Source organism: Hemiscyllium ocellatum, chromosome 40 (assembly GCF_020745735.1).
Source record: "Hemiscyllium ocellatum isolate sHemOce1 chromosome 40, sHemOce1.pat.X.cur, whole genome shotgun sequence".
Lineage (NCBI taxonomy): Eukaryota > Metazoa > Chordata > Chondrichthyes > Orectolobiformes > Hemiscylliidae > Hemiscyllium > Hemiscyllium ocellatum.
Window position 1 is genome coordinate 23,334,130 of NC_083440.1, and position 16,200 is coordinate 23,350,329.

A 16,200-nucleotide genomic window follows, 5' to 3' on the forward strand; every position below is an offset into this window, starting at 1 on the left:
AAATATGTCATTACCATAATGTCGGACTGGTATTAGTGAGGACACAAGGATCATTTCTCGCGATACCACCATAATTTCTTTCAATGACTTGCATTACCTTTGATCATAACACAATATTAAGGTGACAGTAATAGGCAAGGAGGACGTAGCAGCACTGAGAAGGGAAAAGGGCAGGTTCAGTGAGTTAACAAGGACCAAATAGTGTGTGCAGTATTATTATAAAGAAATGTGAGTCATTGTTCATTCTTTTCACTCTTGGAAGGTCTTAGGGCATCGAAAAATTTCAGCTGATTTTTCTCACCCTAAAGCAAGAGGCAATAAGATGCCTATCGGTCCATTTATCGCCAGAGTTTCCATTATTCTCTGGAAAACTTTACTCATCTCAGACCTTTCTTAATTCGAGGAATTGAACCATGGGTTTGCGTCATCTCAGTCCCTCACAATTGAACACTTGTTGTCCACCTATCAAACTGGTGAATAAATGCTGCACACAAATGGACATTGAGCCCAATTCTTCAGCATTTTGTTTCTATTTTTTCCTTATTTATAAAGTTAATGCGGAGTTGTGTTAACTTTAAATGGCAGCATGCACAAAGCGAACATGACTGACCGACTCATTCATAATCATCAGTTCTGACTAGCCAGAGTCCAGGATGGTATATTGTCTCAACAGTGCCGAGGGTCAGGAATGTCAAAGAACAACTTCAAGTCTTCTTGTGGTGTGGGTTTGCTGGGGTGGAACAGTGGTTGGAGTGGAAATGTGTGGAACATGAAGAACCCAAGATCCGATGCACATTGGCAGCAAACAATGTCTGGGAGTAAAATCAATGCTCATATTCTAACATCTTGTCATTAATCACCCTTTATTTACAAATGCACAGTTTTTGACAGTGGCCTGTCACTGAGTCAGATATTAAACATCTCAATTCCCTGTTGTCCACTTTACCAGGTCCTGGCCAATCAACTCTCACAGAGTCGAATACAAACACGGCTGATACGCTATCACTTCTGCGAGGCCTATTCTTTTCGAAGGAGTCGAGAGCCTTGGTCAGCACCTCCAGAGATAGCGGTGGTCCAGCCTCTTCCATATGTGTCATTTAAAACCTGCACAATATAAAGTAAATGACGGGAGGCTGCGCTATCTGTGAAATTCATGTCATGTAATATGGCACAAAGGGTTTTGCTTATCTCAGGATGTCAGGATGAGATAACGTTACAGAGTGATTTATCTCCCTTTCAGGATGCTGAGCATCGAGCTCTCCCGGTGCAATTTGTCGAAGACCAAACGTGAGCGCGTCCCGTCCTCCTGCTCCAGAGTGCCCCAGACCGGGTGATTGTCTTGGTGGCTTTGGAGGTAAAGAGTGAGGCTTTTGACTCTTCACCCCCTGAAAAACCTCTGTGACATCCGACACCCATTGTCTACACCAGGAGTAGATTCTGCACGCTTTTCTGTCGTTGGACAGTTGTCCCATTTCTCTGTTCACATCTGAACACCTTTGAGAATAAAAATCCGCTTGGTGTGTTCCCTTGACTCTTTACTGCAAGTCTGAGGGAGAATCAAAGAAGGTCTTCACAGTTCTCCAACCATTAATGCGGGAGACTACAAATTAGGCCACCTTTCTCCAGAACTTGGAAGATAGTGTTCATAAAGATCTTCAATTTCCACTGTTTGTGGATTCAAACATAAAGGGACATCGTCTGCAATGCGGGCTAATGTGTTCAGGAGAGATGTTTAGGAAGCAATGCCGCAGAAAGGGTATTGGATGATGGGAACTCTCTTCCACAAAGGGTTGTGAATGCTGGATTAGATGTTAATTTCATATCTGCGATAGATTTCTTTTTCTTAAGCATAGTTAGTAAGGGATAAGGTGCAAACTAGTATATGTAGTTTGGCTACAAATTAGGCATTGATTGCTGTGATAAGCTTACAGATGCTAAATGTCCTGTTATTTAGTTCCCATGACTAGTCCCGCCTCCCACAGAATAGAATACGATCCTAAGTGTGGAATTAGGCCCTTCAGCCAACAAGTCCATGCCTACTCAGAAGAGTAAAACCACCCAGCCACATTCCCTACCTTGTACTTAACCATGATGAATGCAGACTAAACTAACATCCTTGAACACCATGAGCAGCTCTGCCTGGCTAATTTTTCTGACATGTATATTTTGGATTGCGGGAGGAAACCAGAACACACGGAGAAAACCAACACAAGAACGGAGAGCATGTACACAGATAGTCACCCGAGGTTAGAATCAAAGCCCAGTCCCTGTGCTGTGAAACAGCAATGCGAACCACTGAGAAAACATGCCATTTCAAAGCATCCACTGCATTGACATACTTCCTAAAGTGCGGTGTGCTGTAGTGGGCGGAGCTCAGGTTTAACCTAATGGAAGTCATATGATATTCAAGAGTTCAAATCTGGGCTGTTTTCCCCCAGCTTTGTCTGAAGCAGTGATTTATACAGGTAAAATAACATTCTCCTTTACTTTGCATTCCATTCGACTTTGGATAACTTATTTTTGACAAATCAGCTCAACGTTCCCAGTCACTTTCCAAAAAAGAAGTATACACCTCCAACTCTTGATGTAAAGTCCCCACTAGAATTCAGCCACTTAATTTATATTATCTCTACCAAAAAGAATGAATCTTTCTTACCTCCAACATTATCTGCCATTTGCCTGCCCATTTCACTCGTTAAAGGGGTAAATTGCACATGAACATATCGCACTAACACTGAAGAGAGTTAATATTTGGAACACTGAAATCAGCCTTTATTTAAAATGTGGAGAACAAATGGGCAGAGACTTTGAAATTTCACGGACTGACTTTTTTTTAATTCAGGGGATAAAGCATTGTTTAGTTTTCAATGATGAATGAGTCTGCTGTTGGCATGAACATACCCAACAATATTGGATTAGAAGGGGGCCATTCATCCCCTTCTCCGGTCTGTAGCACAGGAACAGGATGAGGCTATTCAGCTCATTCTCCAGCCTACCCCACTGGAGAAAGTCGGCCATTTAGCTCCTCTCCGGCCTGTTATTCTGCTACTGAGGCCATACAGCTCTGAGTTTTCTGAATAGAAGCTGGCAGGTGTGCTGATTTGTTCCAGGATTTTTTTTCTGATTAAGAGATCCAAACTGGGGTAGAGGCGATGGTTTAGCAGTCTTATCGCTGCTCTATTAAGGCAGGCAACCAAGTCATGTTCTGGGCACTCAAGTTCAAATTCCACTGTGGTAGATGATGAAAATTAATTACAATGACTACCTAAAATTTAAGAGTCGAATGATGAACCCAGGTCACTTGTCGATTAGCTCATGCTTTTCAGAGAGGAAACCGCATCCTTACCAGGTCAGGACTACACGGGACTCCAGACGTACAACAATGTGGTTAACAGTTAACAGCCCTGGAGGCAATTCAGGATGGGCGATAAATGCTGGTGCTGGTCAGCGATGACCTCATCCTGTGAATGAATTAAAAAGAAAGCCCTTCTTGAGAATCATGCAAAAGAAGTGAGGGAGACACTTTCACTCATTCGGAATTGGTAAAGAAGAAGAGCAGAAGGCCTTTCACTTCCCCTGCTAAGGACAAGAATGGCAGAAGGGCATAACGTCAGTCCACACTGCTCTACATGACGAAGCAAAGGCAGGAGGTAAAGTGAGGGCATGAGGAGTAGGGTTGGATGGGGTGCAATGACAACTGGAGTGGGAATGAGGGAGCTGTCAGTGATGTGGGAAGAGGTAGTCCCAGGAAGCAGTGCAGCATGGAGGCAACTGATTGTGGGAATGGACGTTCTGAGAGCCAACGTCCAATGTTGATGTCTGGAAATTGGAAGAGAGGACTGTGCCCATGACCACCGCTGCTCACAAATTGAGTAAAGCTAAAACTGTCTCCGTTACCCTATATTCAATCAATGCTATTGCCCGGTATTTTGCCAGTCTATGTCCCTATATTTAAGCATTTATATTTCCCTGTTTGCAAACCTCTCCCTGCTAATCTGCATTGACTTGTATCGGTGTTCTCTTGTATGTAACCCACACTCTTCCCCATTGTTTAATTTTCTCCTGATTTCTCTTTCACCTTGTCTCTCTGAATATGAGACTCTCCCTGTTACTCTGTATTTAAGACTTTATCTGCATTCAGTCCTCTCTATTCCCTGCGTTGTAATTAATCCTCTTCCTCTTAGTCTGACATTAGTCCGACCCTACTATTCTTCACTTAATTCTGTCTTTACCTACATTTAATCCTCTCTATTCCCCTGTATCCAACCACCTCTCTCTTACCCTGTTTTCAATCGTCTCCATTACTCGCTATTTAATTATGTCCCTATTACTTCACATTTAAAGCTCTCATAACTACTCTCCACTGAACCCGCTAAATTTAAACCCTGCTCATCACAATCTTTAACTATCTCTGTATTCAGTTGACTCCCGATTGTTCTCTAATTAACCCTCTCACTACTGCTTTCTATTTAATACGGTATGTTCTGTATTTAACCTCTCCTCTTCCCCGTACTTAATCTTCTTCCTGCTCTCCTGTATTCAACCCTCACCTCTATTCTCTCTATTTAGTTCTCTCCCCATTTCTTTTTATATGATTCTTTCCCTTTTCTGCTTTCAACCATCCCAGGTGCTTTGTTGTCACTTTTCTCTCCATTAAACTCCATTTCACCCTCTCTATTGCCTTATATTGAACACTCTTCGCATTCCTCTCTATTTAATCCTCTCCCTGCAACTTGATAATAATTCCTCTCCCTTTCCCTGTAATTAACACTTTCCTCTCTCAGTTATATTCGATTGCTTTGCCGGTAAAACTCCATTTGAACGTTTTCGATTACGTTGTACAAAAGCCGATTCCTTTATCCTCTATGTTACCCTCCCGTTATTACTCCTGTTTAACCCTCTACTAATTCTTGTCTATTTAATCCGATACCATTTATTCACTGTTGAATTCTCTCCCGATTACGGGCACAACTTCAGAATATGTTCATATTTTCATAAAAACAGCAACGGCTCCAGTACACAACAATATTTATATACCAACAGGAGCAGCTCCAACACAAAATAATATCTATACACGTAAACTAGAACAGCTCCAATTCACAACTTTGAGATATAAACTGGAACAGCTCCAGTATACAGAAATATTTACGTACAGACGTGAACAGTTCTCATTTACAATATTTATAAATGAACGTGAACAGATCTAAAATACAAATGATATGCAGAAACGCATATGTGCAGTTGAAACGCACCACGAAATTAATATATAATAGAGAACACAACTAACATACAACAATATTTACTTGCAGGCAAGAACAACTCAAAAAGAAAACAGGAAGCAAATATGACCAGGAACCGTTTCCAGACACAACCATGTTTATATTTACAAATGAACAGTTCTAATGTTTCATGATATTTACGTTTAAACGAGAACAACTCCGAAGCAAAACAATGTTTATTTTTAAACAGAAACAAGATACAATGCACAATCATATTGACATGCAAACATGATTAACTCCTATACACAGCAATATTTTGACAGGCACACTGAGCTCCAACACATAACACTGCTGAATACTTTATATGATACACACATGAAGAATGCAATATTCTGTATACGAATGAGTTGGAGGAAGGAAAAAAATGTGCTGTTGATAAATTTGCAGTTGACACAAAAATAATTAGGAAGGCAAGTTGCGACAGGTTCTGAGAAAGCATTACAGGTCCCGAAGTGTTAACTCTGATTTCTCTCCACGGATGCTGCCAGTCATGCTGAGCAATCCAGAAATGTCTACTTTTGTTTATGTATGACATTGTTGCTTCAAACATGGGCTAAGAGTTGAAGCCCAGAGGGAAGGTGAGAATGACACACCCTGATATCCCGGTGGCACGCTCAAAATTCACTTCAAGGACAATTTGGGGCACACTCCCCGCTCGTACCTAACATATCTGGCACATAGGAAGATGGTTGTCGTTGTCAGAGGAGGGTCAGATCAGCTCCACGGAGGGTCAGATCAGCAGAAATTCCACGGTGTACTGTCCTCGGACAAAACAGCTTCAGCTACTTCATCAATAAATAGCTGAACATAATTAATTTGAATATTATTGCTACAAAAGGATGTCAGCAGCCCGGAAGACACGGCGAGTAACTCACCTCCTGACTTCCCAAGTCAAAGCAAAAGTAAGAAGTGTTACGAAATACTCCCCAGTTTCTTGTTTGGATGCAGCTCCATCAACACTCAGAACATTTGACATCACCCAGGACAAAGCAGTTTGCTTGATTGACATCACAACTACAAACATACACTTCCTCCACCACTGACACTCAGTAGCAGAAATATGTCAAAAAAACAAAATGCACCAAAGAGAGACATCAAGGTTCATTAGAGAGTGTCAATACTCAGTTCATCAGCTCTGCTGGTGACACCGTACTCTGAACAGCTTTTTTTTCGCCAATGATAACAGGAGATTGACGTGTTTTTGGAGGGAGAGATTTCTGGATCTTTATCTACAAGGGATTGTCTCCACTCTCGCCCAACTGACCAGTTTCACTTAATAAACGCTGTCACCCTTTTCACCTCTCATCAGCTTTTTGAAGATTTCTGTGTTCATGTGAGTGTATAGAGTCCAACAAAAGGCCAGAAAGACTTCCCTACCTCTAAAATCTGCACCAAAATTGATCGAGGCATGTGGTATATGATGTGCCACCTTAATTATTGTATTAACCTGTCCTCCAACATTCAGGGATCAGTGGGCAAGCATCCCAAGTTCCCACTGGTCCTTTGAGATTCCTAGTGTCTTGCATCTCATTAAATATTACCTTGCCTTGTTTCGCGAGTTCAACAATAGGTCCAGAAACCGAAGTAACAGTTCAGGTTTCAGTACTTATGAGGTGGAGAGACTGATGTTTGGATTTCTCCAAGATTCCCACGCATAGTCCATTGAGAGCAATCTGTGCACCGTGACCTGCTGTACGGCGCACTCGTCCTTTTTCAGGAAAGGGAGTGTTGTGACGATTCAGGAAAATAACCAGGCCCTGAGAGACACAGAAACATTCCCAGATGCACACACTCGTAAAAATTTGCCACTCAGACACAAACGTACTCCCACATGCCCAAATACACTCAAGTTGAGACATAGGAAGATGCTGATAAACAGAAACAGGAACACATCCCATCCTCCACCTACAACACATGAACATACACAGAAACAGTGTAAAAACAATGACCGCAGATGCTGGAAACCAGATTCTGGATCAGTGGTGCTGGAAGAGCACAGCAGTTCAGGCAGCATCCAACGAGCAGCGAAATCGACATTTCGGGCAAAAGCCCTTCATCAGGAATAAAGGCAGTGAGCTGGAAGCATGGAGAGATAAGCTAGAGCAGGGTGGGGCGGGGAGAGAGTAAGAGCTTCAGGGCAGAGGAAATGACCTGGGAGTTCCAGTGGGAGAGGAACTCCCTGAGATTCTTGCAGAGAGAGGAGTAAACAGTCAAACGGAGATGTGGGAAACCACCTCCAGAATGAAACATTACCTGATCCTGAGGGTCATACAAACACACCATCACCCTCACAAACAAACAGAGGAATACAATCAGACTAAAGTGCGTGACTACACCTACACACTGATACATTAACACACCCAAACTTTGCATATACACGCCCACACAGGAGTACCACCGTACTGAGAGACATAGGAACATTCCTACATAGAGACAAAGAATGCACACACATCCACAGACAGAAATACAGTCATGCTGATATATGCATACAGACCAACAGAAATACAGACCACACACATGCACACATAAAAAGTCATTCCAAATAAAGAAACACATTTCCACACAGACACATAATCACACACACATTCCCACACACATCTCGAACAGAAGTCATACTGAGAGACATTACACATCAACATGCAAGAACTTACAGGAATATTTGTGCATATATGAGCACAGTAAAACACAGTTACAGAACCACACCTACAATTATATATAGACATCGAGCGACACTCAGAAGAGAAAAGAGACACGCCCACAGAGAGGCAAACAGATCCTGCTGGGGCCACAGAAAGATCCTGACACATGGACAGGGAGGAAAGCACAGTCTGAACAAGACACGCAGATGCTTAAACAGCAGCACAGGTGGCGAGAGACACAGCCCCACTTCCACAATAATGCACTGAAAGTCAGAGATATACACATACAGAGTTAGCAATCATCATCACATGCTAACAATAACACAGGCACACACGCACACAAACACATTAACAAAAATCACTGTCATAGGAATGCAACCACACATACACACAGCATATCGACAGACACAAACACAGCAGATACATTGTCAAATCACGCACAGATACACATTCACACTGGCATAATAACAAACAGCCACACGAACATACTCACTGTCACAGAAACACTCCCAACATACCCAAACACATAAACACCAAAATATGTCGTCACCAAAATACTGATCCAGGTTCACACACAGAGGGAAACCAACACACGGGGGAAGGAATTAAGTCACAATATGTCACATGGACACATCCAAAGACAAAATCTGTGGAGACACACAGACAGCGTGACACTCCCACAAAGGCGGTGAAACATAGATACACACAGAGACCCTCACAAAAGAAAGTGAAACATTGAAACTCAAGCTCCCTCACATTGACAGGGAGAGAATGGGAGACAGTCAAAGTGCAGAAGATGAAGGGATACAACATTTACGGAAATGTAACTGACATTATGCCAAGGTATTGTTGAATACAGCTATACATTTTGTATTTTCCAAAATCACCTCCTCAGATAAACTCAGTGAAAGAAGAAATATAGAAGTGGTTTGAGCCAATTCACGGGAGCAGGTGTTAAACTGAGTGAACATGAGTCTGATATGGTCAATGTGTGAGAAAGAAACAGAGCATGAGGCAGAGAGAGGGAGAGAGCATGAGACACAGAGATAAAGACAGACAGAGACAAAGACAGAGGTAAAGGGATAGAGTCAGAGAGAGACTGACTGCAAGAAATTTAGAGATGGGAGAGAGAGCGATGCAGACATAGCGAAAGAGAGTGAGAAAGAGAGGAAGAGAGGGACGGAGAAAATGACATACAGAAAGAGGCGGAAAGAGAGAGAAAGCAATATTCCTGTGGTAGAAGTAAACATAAGAGGGCTCATGGAACACTGTCAAAACTGAACAAATGTGCATGGAGCAAGAAACAATTCAGATCAGGGGATCAACAGCACACGGAGAGTTTGTCTGTTTGGAAAAAAATGTTTATTTCGAGCTAACAGACAGAGACTGACATTGATCATGGTACAGGAGGAGCTGTTTCTGTCCCTCCCTCTCCTCCCCTGTACGGGAAATGCAGAAACCGCTGCTGCCGGACTTTATCACTCATTCACAGGGCTCTCTGTGAAGACACAATGTTCCAGCTGAGTCCATCACTCACAGACAATCCGTCATTTGGAATCACTCATCTAGCCCTTTCCCTCCTACACTGCTCCTGACAGTTACTTCTTTTTCCCTTCAGTGCTGTCCCTTTGTTGTGTCTTCCAATATTTCTTAAAGTGGAGGTGGATGGATTATGTTAAGCCTGGGAGATTGGTATCAGTTCAAGGACAGACAGGAATGTGGATTACACCATAGAATTCGATGAACTGCGATGTTCTGGAATGACAGGTGGACCAGTTTCGAAGGGCTGAATGGACTACTGCTCCTCATTGCCTGTGTGTCTCCATGTGTGTCAATCCGTCAGTCAATCAAGGATAGCAGCGTGTACCTGAGCATGGTGAATGGTGACCCATCTTGGTTCGCCCCTCGCCATCCACTGCAGGGTGTTCAACTCAATCCATCTGATTGTTGTGATGAAATTCTGTCTGCACATATGCAATTCCTGCACTGTGAACACTGCAGGTGCCTGCGGACCTCTCCCAGTTCTTCTGTGAGTCATGAAGCAAAGAACTTATGGAACCAGTTTTTGCATCGCATTCTTGAACTTCGCTCTGAACTTCGACAGAGTCACTGCGCAAAATAATGTGTTCGTGCTGCAGCTTAAAACCCTCAACAATTCTGCAATGTATGTAAAATCCACGATAGAACTGTAGTTCCAACGGTATGTTCCTTTAATGCGGAAGTACAAGACGTTTGAACCGTGCACTGTCCACAGAAGTATAAAGCTAATAGATATGGTGAAGAGGGAAATCACTGACCTCCTCCGATTTTCCATCTCTGTGTCTTTGTGCCGCTCTCCCTTCCTTTGACCCCTCAGGCTCTTGCGGACTCGACTGATCAACGAAATGTGTCTGACCATCAGAGTATTCATCAACAGAATTAACACGAATGGGATGAAAGGGGTTAAAATGATATCAAACCACCTGAATCCCAGCCACCTGGGATCTGTAAAATAACTTGACTTTATTTGGCAATACCACAGAACATTGTTAATTATTCTCCCAGGTTCAAACCGAAAATAAAAGGGAATGCTTTTTGAAATGAGAAGAATTCCAGTTGCAGCCATAGCCACAGTCAAGGCCTTTTCTGTCCGATAATCTCTCTTCATTCTCAGGCAGCAAATGGCCACAAAACGATCAAAGGTGAAAAGGACAGTGAACCAGACGGAACAGTCTGTGGCTGCACGAGCCATGACATAGACAGGACGGCACACAGAGGTGAGATCCAGGAAACACGTTGGCATGTCAAAGAATTTGAGTTTCCACAGTATGATGTCAGTGAGGACGAACAGTAGATCCGACGTTGCCATAGCCAACAGGCAGCGCGTTGTGCTGTTAGAGAGGCCACATTTGCCTCGTGCAAGAACCAAAATCACCAGGCAATTAACTGAAAGAAACAGGAAGTAAACTGCAAATTGTGGAAATTAATGATCAAGTATCTATACATCGGCGCAGATTGCAATATAAGATCTTAGCACATAATTGGGGCAGTTGGGAAGGTTCAGATGTCGAGTTTGAACATAGTTAAAAATCACACAACACCAGGTTATAGTCCAGCGGATTTAATTATCAGCACACTAGCTTTTGGAGCGTCGCTCCGAAAGTTAGTGTGCTTCCAATTAAACGTGTCGGACTATAACCTGGTGTTGTGTGATTTTTAACTTTGTACATCCCAGTCCAACACCGGCATCTCTAAATCATGAGTTTGAACATGACAGCTCCAATGGCCTGACCCATTTAGAAGCTCCCTACTCCTGTGTTGAACTAAGAGTGGGCAGGCAATTGTCAGATGTAGGGAGAGGGGATGGCGGGGTGGGCAGACCTTTAGGGTGAAAGGGAAGAGTTTGTGCGGGATCTGAGGAAGAGGTGTTCACGCAGAGTATGGTGGGTGTCTGCTAATTCAGAGCCTGGGAGAGTTGTGGAAGCAGGAAATGTCACAAAGTTTAAAAACTTCCTGATGTCAGGTTTAAATAAATTTAACTACTATGGAACATTTGTTCGATTGTTCTTTGCATTCTGGCCATGGTTAGACACATGGAATTGTATAGCATGAAAACACACACTTCAGTCCAAATTATCCATGCCGAATACATATCTGAAATTAACCCAGTCTCATTTGCCCATGAATCCCTCTCAACTCTTTCTATTTATCTATCCATCAGGATATCTCTTAAATTCTGTAATTGTCCCAGCCACCACCACTTCTTCTAATAATTCATTCCAAAGCCGCACCATGACCTCTGTGAAGTCGGTGCCAATTGAGTTCCTTTTAAATTCATGTTCTCTCATCGTAAACTATCCCCTCTATTTCTAGACTCCCCCATAACAGAGAAAAGACCCTCTCTGTTGCTACTTTCAATGCCCCTCATGATTTCATAAACCTGCATAAGGTTACACCTCAGCCTACGACACTCCAGGGAAAACAGACCCAGCGTATTCAGCCTATCCCTATACTTCAAACATTCCAATCCTGGCAACATCTTTTCTGAAACTTTTAAAATTTTCTAACGTCTTGGACGGAGACTAGAATTGCACACAGTATTCTAAATGTCCTGCACAGCCACAACATCATCTCCCAATTCCTATGCTCAATGCTCTGATCAGTAAAGCAAAATATACAAAACATCTTCTTCACCAACCTCTCTATCTCAGAAATCATTGTCAAGGATCTATGGTCTTGCAATCCAAGCTGTCCTTGTTCAGCAACAATGTTCAGGACCTTATCAATAACTGTGTATGTCCTGCTCTGAGTTGCCTATCAATGTGCAGCACCTCACATTCATCTAAATTAAACTCTATCTGCGACTCCTCGGATCATCGGCTCATCTAATAAACCTTCTTCCCTGTCTAATCCCACTTTAAATTTAGTGTCATCTGCAAACTTACGAACTAGAATGTAAATTGTCAATTTCATATCGTTCATGTCAATGGCAAAAATCTTTGGATCCAGTACCAAATCCACTCACACACCACTGGTCACAGGCCTCCATTCTGAAAAGCGAGCCGACACCACCACCCTCTGTCTTCCACCTACAAGCCAATTTTGTATCCAAAGAGCTGGATCTCCCTGAGTTCAATGCCAGCTAACCTCACAAATTTGTCTCCCATGTCAAATCAGTTTGAATACCCTCCTGAAGTTCATACCGATCAAATCCCCTTTCTGCCTCATTAATCCTCTATGATACTTCTTCAAAAAGCTCAGTTAAGTTGGTGAGACATGATAGCGCATGTACAAAGGCATGTCAACTGCCCCAATCAGTCCTTGCCACTCCATATACATGTAAATCCTGTCCCTGAAGATTCACTCTCACAGCTTGCCCACCACCAATGTCAGGCTGACGAATCTCTACTGCCCTGGCTTTCCCTTCTCACATTTCTTAAATACCGGCACTCTGTTCGCCAACCTCCAGTCTTCCAGCGCCTCACCTACTGTCAATGATACAAGTAACGCAGCAAGACAATAAGTTCCCGAGCTTTCCAAAGAGGGCTGTTTCCACACTGTAAGTAATCTAATCTAATTTATCCAAAATAAGCATGACTCTATGTTTGAAACTTAATCTTCCAGCTCAGCGAGTAAACCTGCATCCATTCCCTCTTAAGTATACTCCTACTCCCCTCATGCACTTGTAAGAACTGACTCGATCTCTGCTGTCTATCCCTGCCATGTGCGTCCTTCTTTTTACCAAAACCTCAATTCTTCCCATCATCCAGCATTCCTGCACCTACCAGTCTTGCCTTTCAGCCGAACATGATCATACCGTCTCTGGACCTTTGGTAATTCATGTTAGAATGCTTCCCATTTTCTAACCATCGCTTCATTGACAAACATTTCCCTGCAGTCAGCTTTTGAAAGTTCTTGCCAGGTACTTTCAAAATTGGCCACTGTTTAACTGATAAAATTATGTTGGCTGGCCACAAAGTGCTCTCCACTGACGCCTCAGTCACCTGGCCTGCCTTATTTCCTGAGAGTAGGTCATGTTTTGAGCCTGCACGAGTACCGACATCTGCATACTGAATCAGAAAGTTTTCTTGTACACACTTAACAACTTCCTCTCCATCTCAACGCTTAACACTCTGGCAGTCCCAAACTATGTTTGAAACGTTACAATTCCCTATTACCACCCTGTTATTCTTACAGATAACTGATATCTCCTTACGACTTTTTTCTCGACTCCCCATTTACCATTCGTGGGTCAATAATGCAATCCCAATGAAGTGATCTTTTTTTCTTATTTCTCAGTTCCACACAAATATCTCCCCTGAACATAATCGCAGGAATATCCTGTCTAATTACAGCTTAATGTCATCCATTATCAAAAACAGAAATTCCCTCTTCTCTTAGCTCCCTTTCTATCTTGACATCAACCTTTGTATTCTAAAGCATTAAGCTGCAAGTCCTGTCCTCCCCTGAGTCAAGTCTTTCTAACTGCTATGATATCCCTATACCATCCTGCTAACCATTCCGAAGTTCAACTTCCTTCCCTGTTGGTCCAGTTGTATTGCACCAAGCTTAATCCAAAATCACTATACCCAAGCACCTCATTTTTAATTACTGCCGAACTTCGTATACTCCACATTCTGAATTTTTTCTTTTTGCCTTCGTATGTCAATAGTTCCACTGTATATATGACCTCCTGTTGGTCCCTCTCTCCGTTGAGAACATTCTGCACCCTCTCCGCGATATCCTTGATCTTGGCAACAGCAACGCAACATTCCACTCTGGTTTCTCAATGTTTGTCGCAGAAACCTTTGATTATGCTTCTGACTAGACAGTACCTTATCACAACTGATCACTTGGAACCTGACATGCCACTGGTACACATTAGAACCAGTATTAGTGTCAAAAACCTGGCAGCTCATGCTACATTCTCTAAGAGTCCATCACCTCCGACATTTTCTAAAGCAACATATTTGTTTAAGATGGCGATAGCCACTGGAGACTCCTGCACTATCCACCTCCATGTCCAAACTTTCCTGGATGTGTCCCATCTACATGATTATATCTGCGGTTTTCCCTTCTTCCTGTAAATGCTTGCCATACCACTCTCTATCTCCTATAAATTTCTCTTTACCTCTAACTGCTTCTCCAATCGATCCATGGCTACTTGACAGGATTCACAACCAAACACACTTACTGTAGACATAATCTTCAGTAAATGGAAGCTTTCCCTAACCTCACACATCAGACAGGAAGAGGTCATCAGTACACTAAAAGTCATCTTTGCACCTCAATAATCTACAGACCCAGAAAATACCACAGCTGTAGAGCTCTAAAAGACACTTCTCCGGGCTAACTTATAGCCAATGACTTCTACCTTTGCAATTTAATCAAGAGACAGACCTCAATAAAGCACATACCCAGGAATGAACTCGCTCGACTCGCTGTTGTAGACTGACACAACAAAAGACAGCAAGGTTACACAGAAACGCAATGCAATAATCTGCTCCTATGTTATGAACTCTTACACACAAGTTCGTCGAAGAGCAGGTGTGATTTTTGCTGCTTTTTTATTCCCAGATGCTCTCCGATTGCCAGAAACGCATGGACTCAAACAGCAAAGGCAGTAGCAGTGCAGATTCACAGCGGTGTCAGACAGCAGTAATAGTTACACACTCTCTCTCTCTCTCTCTCTCTCTCTCTCTCTCTTTCTATCTCTCCCACTCTCTCTCTCTCTCTCTCGCTGACCATGTGGTGTCCAACTTTGTCTATCTTCCTCCTTTTTAAATTGCCCTGCTTTGATATTTCTTTTCCCAAAATTTCCAAAACAATGCACCAACTTGTAAAACAACAGGTTTCCAGGAATTCGTGAAAGTCAGCACTGACACGTAAAATGCCACAACGTGGGAACAGCTCTTACAGCCACAGACTTTCCCGTCCTCCATATACGTTTGCCTGAAATGTTCTGATCAATATATTACAAAAAACATGGGAAGATGGAATAATTTGAAGGAGGATGCTGACAGAACCGAGAAAGTTTGGTTACATCGTTGAAGGGACAAACCACTATCTGTGATGGTAAATTGTAGATCTTCTAATTCATGGAATCCCACAGAATTTGTTTTGGGAAGTGAACAATTCCTTGTCATGTTTAGAAAATGTTCCGTTTTCGCTTGTAAACTCAGTGAACAGATAATGCCAAATGCAAATCCGTAGATGTGACTATTTTATTGCGTTCTCTGCATTGCCTGACTGAAATATTTTTGAGGATAGGCTTGTTGAAACTTTTTGAATAAGCGACATAATGCAAAACGAAACAGACAGCTCATTACTACAAACACTGAATTTTGTGGCTCCAATCCATTGTGTCAGAAATATGACGTTACAAAATAATCAAGTCTCTCTGACTCTCTATTGTGCTCTAATAATGCCAGATGCAATTAACATGGAAAGTGATAATACAAATACTCAGCAGCTCACAGACGGAACAAGATTTCACAACACGTCTTTTTTTTCAAAAAAAACGCTATTTTGTAATGTGAATACCTAAATACGGTAAGCATATTAACCAAAGGAATTGATTAATTCTTACCTTCTAGACTTAGTTAGTAATATTCCTCCTGAAGCGAAACTGCTTCATGCAGTGTAAACATATGAAGCCACGAAGACTCCTTCAGAAAAACAACTGGAAATTAGCCACATGCATCTGAAATTCAATTTAACACTTCTCAGTGAATTGTGCCCACTGAGTGAATCCACTTTAAAACTCCTGTCTTTCTTCAATCCCGCAGAACAACACGAAAGCT